The 12662-nt window shown below is 35.3% G+C and overlaps 1 long non-coding RNA gene and 1 pseudogene across 4 annotated transcripts; both read right to left on the bottom strand.

Annotated features, from left to right (window-relative positions):
* Positions 1-308: 308 nt before the first annotated feature.
* LOC147486961 (uncharacterized) lies at positions 309-1295 on the bottom strand (annotated as a pseudogene).
* Positions 1296-6058: 4763 nt separating this feature from the next.
* Positions 6059-9905, bottom strand: LOC147486960 (uncharacterized). 4 transcript variants are annotated; one of them, XR_015202399.1, is made up of 3 exons: positions 9708-9905; positions 8113-9628; positions 6059-8028 (listed from the first exon to the last, which is right to left on the bottom strand). It is a non-coding gene; the product is annotated as an uncharacterized LOC147486960 (long non-coding RNA). The 4 variants fall into 4 exon arrangements; XR_015202400.1 differs by having other exon boundaries at positions 6059-8249; positions 9185-9628; XR_015202401.1 differs by having other exon boundaries at positions 6059-8249; positions 9214-9628.
* Positions 9906-12662: the final 2757 nt, after the last annotated feature.

The following is a 12662-nucleotide window of genomic DNA, read 5'->3' as shown; positions in this document are numbered from 1 at the left end:
TAAACGGTTAGCAAACTGTGGTGGCTTCACTATATGGATCAAATCCATCTTACTTTCGAAGAAAAAGAAGTATATATACAGTTACATAGCTTAAAGATAATCTTGCACTGTTAAAAAGGGGTTGGAGACCTCTAAAAAAACCTCGCTTATCGACCAAAAAAAAAAAAAAAAAGCAAAAGTGTTGATTAACTCTGTGTGTATGTAGTAAATTAACAAACCTTGGATAAAGGCTATTCTTGACAGCCTTTTGGCCATATTTCCTCCATCTATATCCATCCTTCCGTGTCCTCTACAAACATTTACTGGGCCTAAGCCATAAAGAGCAAAGCGTAGTTCTGTTTGTTGGAATCATAACTCCTTATCTCTGCAAATAGAATTCTCTTCACGGTCTTCACCAAGAAAACCCCCATGCATGCACATAAACGGTATGAGAAAGTAGTACGAGTAACTCCACATGATCCTTCCTATAAAAGGAACACACATCCCAGTAAAAGCATATCCAGCATATGCGACAATGTCCAACAACGGTGCTTCCCAACTCCCCAATGAATACAATGATACCTTTAGTAGCAGTACCTGCAGAAACCATCAAAGTTGTCCCTTTGTGAACTGAAGGCTCAAAGCTTTTGGGCTAAACTTGCATCACATGAAGGAAATGAGGAACATTGGAAACGTATTCGTAAGGGGAAAAAAACATTGTATGGCCCTAATTATGCAGTCTTACTTTCTAATGAGGCCTAATGTGAAGTCAGCAAGGACCACATAGGTACCAAATGATATCAGGGGGATGTACAGGTTAGGAGCATTTATGTCAAAAGCTGGAGCTTTATAGGAGAGTCTACCACCTATTGGTTAGTTATTCTTGTCCAATGGCCCTGAATAGAAGAGTCAAAAGCGGATTAACAAAAGAACAAAACAAAAATCCCAAGAGAAATTTAAAAAAAAAAAAAACAGCATTAGAGAAATTTCAAATCACTTTGCGCTTACTCGGTGTAAAAAAGGAAAAAGAATAACTTTTAGCTTGTTCCTCACGTATTGTCCATTCACTTGGAAGTAGTACTGGGGATCAGAGAAGTACTTGCTTACCTGATCACAAGATAAAAGAAGAATTAGTATATCTTACTTCCCATAAATTTCACAACTCAGTTGTATATCCCATTTCCTAATGCACTCTGGAAATATTTTATCAGCAAGATACATACATTGCTTTGCACATACTCAGAGCTCGAACCAAGAATTCTCTCTCCATATGCACCCAATCCATCGCGGATGATTCCTGCCCCAGCCCCAGTTTGTTTTTCATTGAAACATATGAACAAACACAAAAATGAAATAAAATAAAATTAGACAAAATGCACAAACTTAGAGATGAAGGGCAGTAAGCAAAACTGCCACATTAGTTGTCCCCACTACTCCTGCTGCCCCATTGCCTCCACCTAACTCTAATGATCCAGCAGCAAAATGGCCATCAAGAACTGCTTGGGCTGGACCCTTTTCATTTCCAGACTCATCAAGACCAGAAAATAGAATAATATTATTATTCAGACAACCAAAGGAATTAGTATGCTTTGGTATTGGATCAGAAGAAGTATATTCAGGAGGAAACATAGTTTTAGCTTGTCCATTAATTGGAGGCACCCATATGACTTTCATGCACCTCTTCCCCCATTAGTATCCTGAGTCTCCTCACGCACATCAACCGGAGGTGTTCACAGTTGCAAATTAATAAACAAAATACCAGTAAATGTTTGTGGCTTGACAACCCTAAACCCTAAAGTTCATCCAATTTATGAGTACTCCAAGGTATATTATGATTACATATCATAAGCCTTTTAAAATTTGATCTAAGATATACCAACAAACCTATCAATCCTATTGAATTATTTTAGATAGTTAGAGTTACTTAAATTCTACAACTAAACACGAAAACTGCTTGACAAACTTCAAACTAAAGATTAGTTAAGAATGAAGCTCAGCAGTACCATCAACTCTAACTCTCTTAAGATCGTCCTCTTAATTAGACCATTAGAGGCCATCCAAACTCCTCTCTTTGGAGTAGCCCACTTCATCCTTTAGGTTGTAGTTAGCATGACGATGATTATAGTTAGCATTTTAGCATTCACTTGAAGATTGTCATCTTGCATATAGAAGTGACAGGTTGAGATAGCTTGGCTTTTTATACCATATATCAATCTTATGTTGTTGTTTCCTTCATAATCTTAGATAGTGCATTGACCAATTTGTATGTGTTTCTGGGTATTTTAGTTCAATTAGTCAGAGTAGCACCGCTTGTTCGATTAACGTAAAATGGATGGATTAATCCTCGAATAAAAGAACTAATATGATGAACACCTTTATAGAGTTATCTTGTTTTCCAATCATTGAAGATTAATAGATTCCAAGATTACAGTAATAAGGGATTTGGAGTAAAATTGCAATTAGATATATGAAATATGCTAAAATTCGAAAATATCAAATGTTTAAATGATGATGACAAAAATATTAAGACTTACAGTTGAGTTTCAATGCCCTCGATGACTTCTTTCTTCTGGACCAAACCCTAGAGATTTTTTTAGGGATAGACCTGAAAATTTTCAATCCAATCAATAACTGAAATCAGACAAATAGAAAGGAGTTCATTTCTAGGAAAGTATCTGACCCCTTTGTGCAGATGTCGTTAATGTCAAGAGATGCAGTCTTAGCAGCCAAACGAACTAAATGTTGTCTCTTTACAGAAAATATGTTTTCTGTTGGCGTTCAGGTCTTGTGGTATTAATATTAGAACAAAGTGACTCAATTGGCTATATCAATTGGGAGAGATAGATGTAGAAGAAGTGGGGATGCAGACCGAATTTTTTTTGGTTGTAGTAGTTTCATTATGAGCAAAAAAAAATTATGAGAAACAGAAGAGATGGGAGAGAAGGGAGAAGAGACGGGAGAGAAGGGAAATGAATCGGTTTGTATTATCTGATTAAATGAAACTCTTATTAAATAACCCAATTATTACTAATAATTAATAAATGACATTTATATAATTCGTACAATTGAGCATGGCGTGGATTTGGTTTTATAATATACTCCCACATGAAAAGACTGATTGGCCCTATTTAAAGGTGTTAAGAAATTGTTTTATTTAAGGACAATATTGGTACTGAAAATTTATAAACACATAAAAAGACAAAATAGTCCTCATTAATAAATAGGTAGACATCTGATTTTATTATTCATCAAGAGTATTATGCGTCAAAAAAAGTCCCGGATGAATTTAGGAGGCCACGATCATTATAGGCTATACTAGTAGTAGAGATTGACTCCTTTCTAATCATGACAGAAGGACTGGCCATACTTGCCCATAAATGTTTACCTGTGGGAGCCCTTGACTAAGGCCAAAAACATGATATTAGGATCGCCACACTCCACCTATAAGAGGGAAATGCAATAAGGGAGGTCCTAATAAATCAAAGCCACAAAAAGGTAGCAACGCATCAAGCCACGGACTAAGAAATCAAATGATGCCAATCAGACTTTCCCCTCCCACCCATATCATTCCTTAGATGAAAAAACACGCAACTATATGGAACCGAAATGAAGAAACCTCGCCATTACCCAAACGCTAAGTTTCAGTGATCGTATTCACCCAATCGAAAACCGACTCAGAGAAATAATGATGGTCTCGTCTCTCTTCGTAAGCACCAAACCAAAACCATATTGTTCCTTTGACTAAATAAATTACCTTCTCCAAAGAAATGTTTTTGCTTTGGAAAATAGCCTTATTTCTTGTCACCCAAACCAACCAACATACCGCATATGGAAGCAACTTTCTAATGATTGTCTTGAACCCTTAAGTGTTTCACTGTTGAAGAGAGGCCAATTGATAAACATGTCTCTAAAATTTCCATCCCTTATTACTGAATCCAGTTCCCCGATTTTATGATGTAAGAGCCGCATCCATAGCATTGATGTAAAATGACATAGGAAAAAAGGGTAGTTGATACTTTCTTCACTAGATTTGCATAGGACGCACTTGTTTTGAATGGCCATACCTATGTTCCTTAAATTATCCAACATAAAGATCCACTCCCACACTGCACTCCATATGAAAAACTTGATCCGCAAAGGTAACTTAACCATCCAAATAATATTGTAAGAAAAGTTTGGGTAATGAACTGTTAGAAAAATGGGTATGCAATTGAAAGTTCAAAGTGTTATGAACACATGGAACTTGGATTTGCACAATACTACACCAAAAAGGGTGTTTACAAACGGATATATCCATTACTTATATTTTTACTAACGCTTATATCCGTTAACTCTGGGGCGTCACACTCACTTAATTAGGCCAATTGTAGTAACGGATATAACTGTTACTAAAATTAATTTTAGTAGCGTATATATCTGTTACTAAAATTCTTTGTAACGGATAGTCAACGATTTATAACCCATTTAAATTGATCATTTCTAACGGATATAAGTGTTAGTAAAATTTGGCGCACCTTAAATTTTGTATATGTCACGGTTGTATCCGTTAGCAATAGATGTGTCAGTTGCTATTAGTAATGGTTTTTGTAACGGAAATATCCGTCAGTAAGCTATAGCCAGTAAACAATATATATAGGAGAGGGATAGAGCCACTCCATCGAGATACAAATTGAATGAAGACCTAATTTTTTGTGGATATGATATTCTCACAATAGATAACATGCCTACAAAATTTCATCCTATTTGGATATGTCCAATTTTGCGAAAACTAGTGTTCAATTTTGAACATTTATCTAACGGTCTAGAATTTTCCGATTTCATAATAACATTTGATTAGGTTAGACATATTTGAATGAGCCGTAATTTGGTGAACATGTTATTCATGGTGGGGAGATCATATCTACAAAATATCAGCCCTTAATTCAACTTGTAAGATGAGATATGGTTTTGTACATTTTGGGAATGGTTATAATGGGAGTGGTTCTATCCCTCCCCATATATATATATATACAAGTATGCAAACCTTAATACGCATCGGTTTTTTTAAGTCTTGACCCGTCCCTCTAGGTTGATAGTTAGCATGGTTTATTGTAAATGGTAATTGTAATTATATAGGTGAGAACTCATTTATTTATTTTTTAAAAACAAAATGAGAGATAATTATGTTATTTAAGTGATATTAGAGAGGTTCTTTTAAATTATCAATAATAAAATAGGGTTTGTTTTAATTTTAATGTGGAAAATTGGGGTAATTATTTAATTTAAGTGGCATTAAAGAGGTTTTCTAAATTATTAATAAACAAAAGTACCTTATTCAAATTATATTAATAAACAAAATGACTTTATTCAAATTATATTAATAAAAATGAGACTTATTCTAAATTTAGTGAGGGAGGTATTTCTAAATTAAGTAAATAAGGAGATTTAAATTTGCCTACTCGAGAGTTGAGGAGGACCAGCTATCATATAGTATAGAGATATATAGGGAGGGGTTATAAGGACATTTTATCTTGACACCTCAACAAACTCAAAATCATTAAGACATTTATAAGTTTTGGATAAGCTAATATTTTGTAGATATGATCTCGTAACTATTCTAAGCATTATAACAAATAATCAAAAATAAAAATAAAAATAAAAATAAAAAATAAAAAATAAAAAATTCTCAACTTGTCAAATATAGTATCAAAATTGATGAAAATGAACGGTCTACAATTAGCCAAATTTTGTAAATTGTTAACTACATTTGGCAAGTTTTGAATTTTTTTATTTTTTTGATTATTTGTGACAATGTTTAGAATAGTTAGGAGATCATATCTACAAAATATTAGCCTAATCCGAAACTTATAAATGCCCTAACGATTTTGAGTTTGTTTACATGTCAAGATAAAATATGTCCCTAAAACCCCTATATATATATATATATATATTCCTGAGTCAAATTGTTTCCACATTACACATCTAGCCATGGGTCTAATTGTCTCCACCATGCACATCACATACGATTATTCTTTTACAGAGATATCACATTTGACAAACTTGATCAACAAATGCATAATAACAAACAAAAGCACCAATCAATTAAACATCATAAATTAAGTATTATTATGAGAAGAGAGCCACCAATCCAAATCCAAATCCCAATTTACAAATCAAACTTACATAGAATTGAATTCACCGAGACACGTGGGCCTTTTGTAAATACACCCCCCTTTTTGAGACACTAGAAAGAGAGTCCTTACTCCACTTTTTGCTGGGGATGCCGTCACATGACATACAATTTCTGGAGCAAATGCATGTGGACTGCGTGTTTCAATTTGTTGTCGGGTTCCAGGAGCTATATCTTCATATTTAGGTTTGTTAATGCACCCTTGGCATGCACAAGGTTCAGTATAATATATTCTAGCAGCAAAACACCCACAATCACGCTCACAAAAAAGAATCATTCAAAGACATTAGGCGCCTAAATATCTGTATAAGGCACACAACGAAGAACGTGCAGTAAACTTGCACCAAAACTTATATGAACATCGTAATGCAAATGAGAAAGAATAAAGATCACAAAGACATTACCCGATTTTATAGGTTGTAGGTCTACCCAACCCAGTAGCAGTTACCCATGAGTCTCCACAAAAAACAATCCGACCTCAAACAACAAATGCTACCTTAAGGATGTAAAAGAGGAATTAGATGAAGAAGGGGAAAGGGGAATTGTACATAGAGGATTCTGGAAGTATCTTTACACCAAGGCGGCAAGCATTGCAACTTCTCTAGAAATCAACAAGGCCACCTAGCAATGTAAGGAAGAAGTTCAAGCAACATTTTATAGGTTTACTACAACCACTAAAAATTGTGAAGATGAACTTAGACTTATGTAGTATGAACAGAAGAAAGACTTCAAATATACAATAATTACGGAAAGCCTACATAAAACAAAAGATAATTGAAATTTGAAACCATATGATATATAGACCTACTGATATAATCACCCAAGTAAAAAAGAGCACTACCCAATCGCTATCCACAAAGATAAAATCAGATAGCTATGAAATTGAAGAAAAGCAATCAAACTTGAGTACTTACTACTTACCAATGAATGATGGCAAACCATAATTGAAACTAAGTACCCTTGGGAAGGGTTAGAATACCTCCAGCACCAATTTCAACATACTTTGAGTACCCTTTCCTGTAGGCCTGCACCTTTCCTACTGTATGAAAGAACAAGCTAGATCCTAAGATATGGTCTACCTTGTTCAAAAATATTACTCCGCATTCTCGGTCATAGAACATGCACAAGCTAAACTAAGATGATTTGTTATTCTTACCTGCAACATGTGCATTGAATTGTTGAAGGATCATATGTTAAGAAAAATTGATGTGAGATTACTGGTTCAATATGCATATCGTAGCTAGAAATTTTCATTTTAATTTTCCCGTTTAATGGAGACACTAGTAAACCAACAAAAATGGACGAATTGTCACATGTGAATTTATAGAGTAATTTTCTCTAGAGTTTGTCGCCTTATAGAATATGATAACTAAGCTAACCACACATGATCAGAAACCTGCAAGTATTGTTAAGTGAATTATCAAGGTGACTTGCATCAATATATAGTGAAACCCGTGCAATGCGGTTTAGAATAACAGATGTTTATTACCATTCCTCTTTATGTATTATATACGCATATATTTCTAATCAACTCTAATAGAATGACCCAAAGTGAGAATGTATTGTACACATGGACTATCCTTCGGGTCGCAACCACCAAAACTTGTTAGTCAAAGTATTTACCTGTGAGCCCTTTCATTATGTATTGATTATTAATAAATGTTCACTCATTTGCAGTCATTCAAGTATACATAGAATACAATTAGAATGACAATGTCACTGAAATATATTTTTTTTAAAAAAAACATTTTCAAACGTTCTGTTAAACCAAAGAAAGGTTTAACACCCGAGTTTCTTTTATCCGAAATAGACTTACCAGCAAAAAGGGATACTTTTGAGAAAATCAGAATGTTTCCTCGAGCATAATTCCACTCCAAATACTTCAATAAGTAGACAGATCAAATACGATAAAAAGGAAAGGAATTTATGACAAACAAAAACATAACATAATGAAAATAACTTACCAAATTTCTTCTTTGAAGTATCTGGATACTTCTTGACAAAAACTGGTTCAAACTATCCAATACAACCCCACAATATTTTTCTTCAAAACTGGTTCATACATCCCAGCCTGTGCTCCATCACTAGTAGGATGTTATGTCTACAGATAATCAATATAAATTTTGAGAAATAGAAACCAGTTTTGAGTCTTCAAGATTAAGCATGGACGACATAAGACCTAAAAACTAAAGTACCAAAATCAAACCTCTTTCTGTGAATAAAATGATGGTATTGTTCTCTCAATCCCAGTCATTGTTCTAAAAATCGGTCTAGGCGGCCGTGCCTAGGCCCAAGTCGTTTAAAAAATCAGTGGACCGACTAGGCGGGTCTAGGCGGACCGATTAGGCAGGTCTAGGTGGCCTCTAGGCGGTCCAGTCAAGTTTTTTTTTTTTTTGAATGATTAAATGTCGAAAATTAAAGGCCCATGTAGGCTTAAGATTTGAATGAGTTTAAAATACTAAAATCTAATGTAAATTATATGCTACTATAAACAACGAGTATGTTTTTATATAAAGTTGATATTCTTCAACTATTACGCATTTTTGTAATAAGTATCTTTGTTTGTGTTTATTTTTTGAGTTATGGTAAATGATTTTCTTCATTTCTTGTAGTATCGGTGTGTATTACTATATATATTAGGGAAAAAAAACCGCCTAGCGCCTAGCTCGTCTAGGCACTGCCTAAAAGGCCTAAGCACTAGGCGCTTTCCCACTGCCCGACTACCGCCTAGCGTTTTTTAGAACACTGATCCCAGTTTTATGAGAATGAGTATCCCGTGCTTCCTCATCGGTTAGTGCAGAAGAGTGACTCTGAAAATTTATATATCCTTCCTTATGTTAGGTTCAGTCTTTGAGAGAATAATTTAACAGAATATGTCCAGTTAAAGTTTCCAAATTAGATATGTAAACAGAAAAATATGAAGGAAGGATTGCATCCTAATGCAATTAAAACTATCAGTTCTTTATTTTATCACTTAACTATCAAATTTATTATAAACAAGTCTGAGAAAAGGATACTGAATAAATACAACCGTACCTCATCCACCAGGGATATAACATTCTTACCAAGTACCCATCGTAGGACTTTGATAAATCTTTCTAACTCAGAGACCTGCTTAACACACATTGATGGTTCAGACTAACAAGCTTATGTAGTGAAGGCTTTTTGAAGTTACAACTACCAGCACTTTTGACGTTTGCATGATCAGTAGACTTGTGAGAATGATCTATATCACTCCGTCATTAAGAGCAGAAGAAATAGTGTAATAGTGAATAACAAGAAAATGTCGACTAATACAATTCCATTATGGGTGAAATTAGAGAACAGCCCAGAGGAAATGAGGACATCTCACACTAAAAAATAGACATGACAAAAATAATATTAAGGGCGAAAGGTATATTAGTTATATCTCTGAATCACTAAAATGATTCAATCCAGCAAGTAACAGAGCGCGAACGCCTTCTACCAATTGAACGATTCCTATATTAAAAAACAAAACAAGAAATTAATAGAAATAGGATGGCTTGGGATCAAATTGAAGAACGACAAGTGCGCATACCAGTTCGTCTGTGCTATTACGATTATGTTTTCCAATTAATTGCGATAGAGGGACAAAATAAAATGCGTTAGTGGGAGAGAGAGAGAAAGAGAGAACGAATAACCATTGTTTACAGAGTTAGGGTTTGCATTGGGAGAGAGATGAGATAAAGAATGAAAATGGGAGAGCCGATACGAAGTGAGAGAGAGAGAAAGGCAAGCTGATGGGTGTGTTATATTTTTCTATTTTATTATTTTTTTTTCAACCCTATTTTGGATATTTTTCTACTGTTTCGAAACTTTACTCACGGATTAATACGTTAGACAATCCGGGCAAAGTTAATAAATTTTTATTCTCGATATTTACTAACGATTTCGTCCATAAATAACAGATATATCCGTAACAAAAGTAGTCGAGAATATATCCGTTGCTAACCAAAAATTTGGTATGTTAGAAAATGATTGTTATGGTGTAGTAATCTATTGATAAATCTCAATAAATTAGTAGTTTGTCTCCCACTTGAAATTAAATGGTTGAGAAATGAGTGTAAAAAACACTTAGTCCCATATGGAAAAAACACTAAAGAGTTGTTGAGTTTAGAAGGCCTAATTGTGGCTACTTGGGTTAAGCCCCAAATTCGAAATACCATAATTTTTGTAATTTATCCGCTATCCACTTATCCTACCCGTTCATTCATTTTCTAGTTTTTATTGTCAAAACATAACATGTTTAATTGTGGAGTTCCTACGGAATATACATCCAAACGTTCTGGAAAAGGTCTCGACGTGTTAAGATTTGGTAGATCAATTACTTATAAATACCCGGACGGGATCTTGGACACCCGTGTTCTTTTTTCTCGCTTAAGTTTGAATGAAAAGTGGTTTTCTCGAATAAACAATCACACCATAACGTGGACATGGTTTTCCTCCCAAATGAACATTGGCGTATGATATTCCAAAATAATTGAAAGTAAAGAGATCTTTGAAAATTTACGTCTTTCCATCGTTGGATCTCCTCTTCGGGTTAAGCCTCCACTAATTTTTTTTGTAACGATCCGGTATCACAATCCCACCACCTTAAGATCAAACTATCATCGGCTCTAATACCATGTTCTAATGACCCACCTTATCCCACCTTAAGATCAAACTATCCTCGGCTCTAATACCATGTTGTAACGACCCACCTTATCCTACCACGTCAATATTGTCCCCACTTAGCCACTGCGGACATCCAACAGTGTGGGGTTTTTGGACTCTGAGCAGAAACTTCTCAGGAGGTCACCCATCCTTGGACTACTCCCGCCTGAGCACGCTTAACTGTAGAGTACCTACGGAATCCTAGCCAAATGTTCTTGAAAAGGCATCGACGTTAGGATTTGGTGGATCAATTACTTATAGCCAAGATCTTAGACAGCCGCTTAAGTGAAATGAGATCACACCATGGCGCAACCATCACCCAAACCCGAGCTAGGCGCCTTTCTATCATACCCCTCATCGAGCCTCACCCAGGGGTATCACATTTTCTGTGGAGACGAAACGCAGTCAAGTTCAACAAGAAACACGCGTGTGCCGCTGCTGTCGACCGGATCGGATGGGGCATGGGCATTGCTAGGTGGTGTGTAGTGTATATTCTTTTTTAACAATCAATTTCTTAACAAGGCCCAGTTTGTTTGGGCCCATAAGGCTTAACAGTTTCACTTTAAACAATAAAGAGAAAAACATTTATGAAATAGTGCAACGGTTCGAAACGTTGCATTATGCCGAAAAGGTGCATCATTTTGAAAAATGTGACTATTCAAACAGTTGCTTTGTTGTTTCGAAAAGGCACCACTCTCCTATAAATATAAGACGTTTTTGCATGAAGAGACATCCCTTTCAACGTCTCTTCTCCTCTTTGTTCTTAGTAAAAACACAATGTTGAGTTCAGTGATTCTGTGGAATTGAAGTATTGTTTTCCATAGAAAGAAAAAATACGTACTATCTTGGGAGACAGTTTACCATCTAACCTTGAAACACCGTGAGGGGGGAAATCTGTCTTAAGGACATAGTGAATCTTGGATCACTAAACTCGAATTGACATTTTCATACTTGATATATTTAAGAGAAAGGTTTGTAATGTTGTTGGTGATTGGTAAAGAATAAGTATATTTGGGTTGTGGTTCCTTACATAAAGATTCACACCAAATCTACTTGTTCCATGAAGATTCAAGTCGTACGATTTCACTGTAAAAGTCCCATTGCTATCGGTTCCATCTCCATGAATTTCTTGTTCATCATCCAAAAATGTATTCACTAATAAGCCTTTAAGCTGATTGAGTGAGTTCATGTCGCTCTTTCTGAAATTTCTCCAAGATGGCAGTTCCACACCCTCTCATTTCCTTCTTGCACCCAATGTTGTTCCACCGACCCATTCTTAAAAAGAAATATATCTAAAAAGATTTTGAAATTTTACCTCCAAAAAGAACTCCCCACACCACTTATCCAACCAAAATCTTGTTTTGTATCCTCTTCCCACCTTACACAAAATGCCCTCGAAAAAGTCTGGTTGTGAACCAAGGATGCCCCTCCAAAGAGAGCACCCGTAAGTGTTGTATGCTTTATGGAATGAACTTATAAATAACCAAACTTGCACATGGTCGTGTGAAGTTATTTATAATACATATCAATGTGATGCAAACAAGTTCAGTTTAGATGTCAAAAAATACGAATTATCTGATCATGTATCTCTGGTGGGAACTCCGTCTAACCTATTGAAGGTTACAAGGATTTATCCTTTTATCGTTTCCGCTCCAACCGAACATTTTGGAGATAAAAATTGGGTGGAAACTGGAAGTATTGTTTGTAGGCGTGAACGAGTCATTCTCAGTTGTGGCATCTGATATTCCTAGGTGTAGAGAAATTTGTATTTACTTCTTCAGATGCAAAGAAGATAAAAAGGTGTGTTCAATCTGGCGGATGATAGCCTACTACCAGTATC

The sequence above is a fragment of the Coptis chinensis genome, chromosome 7, assembly GCF_015680905.1.
Source record: "Coptis chinensis isolate HL-2020 chromosome 7, ASM1568090v1, whole genome shotgun sequence".
Taxonomy (NCBI): Eukaryota; Viridiplantae; Streptophyta; class Magnoliopsida; order Ranunculales; family Ranunculaceae; genus Coptis; species Coptis chinensis.
This window is presented reverse-complemented; position numbering and strand designations above follow the sequence as displayed.